This window comes from Amblyomma americanum, chromosome 9 (assembly GCF_052857255.1).
Source record: "Amblyomma americanum isolate KBUSLIRL-KWMA chromosome 9, ASM5285725v1, whole genome shotgun sequence".
Taxonomy (NCBI): domain Eukaryota; kingdom Metazoa; phylum Arthropoda; class Arachnida; order Ixodida; family Ixodidae; genus Amblyomma; species Amblyomma americanum.
Genome location: NC_135505.1, coordinates 41,272,450 through 41,273,151, shown reverse-complemented (window position 1 = coordinate 41,273,151; position 702 = coordinate 41,272,450). Strand labels below are relative to the sequence as shown.

The 702-nt window shown below is 38.7% G+C and overlaps 1 non-coding gene across 1 annotated transcript; it reads right to left on the bottom strand.

Moving 5' to 3' along the window:
• Window positions 1-236: 236 nt before the first annotated feature.
• TRNAS-UGA (transfer RNA serine (anticodon UGA)) lies at window positions 237-310 on the bottom strand. The gene has a single exon. It is a non-coding gene; the product is annotated as a tRNA-Ser (tRNA).
• Window positions 311-702: the final 392 nt, after the last annotated feature.

The following is a 702-nucleotide window of genomic DNA, read 5'->3' as shown; positions in this document are numbered from 1 at the left end:
ATATATATATATATATATATATATATATATATATATATATATATATTAGCAGACAAGATAAGGGAAATGAGGGGCCCATTTGACAAATACATGAAGGAAGCCAACAGTCACCGAAACCACGGTGCATTGGGGAATGTCTTTTTTTTAATTTATAGTGCGGATTAGTGGGAGAAAAATACTTCAATTGAGCTTTGATTTAAAGAAAACTACTTATAAGGCAGCAGAAAAAACAACCCTGCCGCCGGTGGGATCCGAACCCACGACCTCCGAATATCACGTCCGGTGCTCTTATCAACTGAGCTACGGCGACGGCTGTCCAATCTGCTGCTCTCGTGGGTATTTATATTTATTGCGTGCAAGCGAACCTTGAGAGTGTTCACCAGCGCCATTCCCCAAAAAGACATTCCCCAATGCACTTTGGCTTCGGTGACTGTTGGATTCCTTCATATATATATATATATATATATATATATATATATATATATATATATATATATATATATGAAGCTGTCAAAACGAGGGCCTGTCTCGTCTTTTTGTTCCTTCTTTTTTACCGACGTGTTTAGCTTGCGCGGCTGGTGCGTTTTAAACGCCTTTCAAAAGCTTCTACCTAGCATTTATTGTTATTTGCAGTGGCTCGTTATCTTCCTGAGAAACGCCTGTACGCTTTTGAATGCTTGAGTTTTCATCAAACGATGCGCT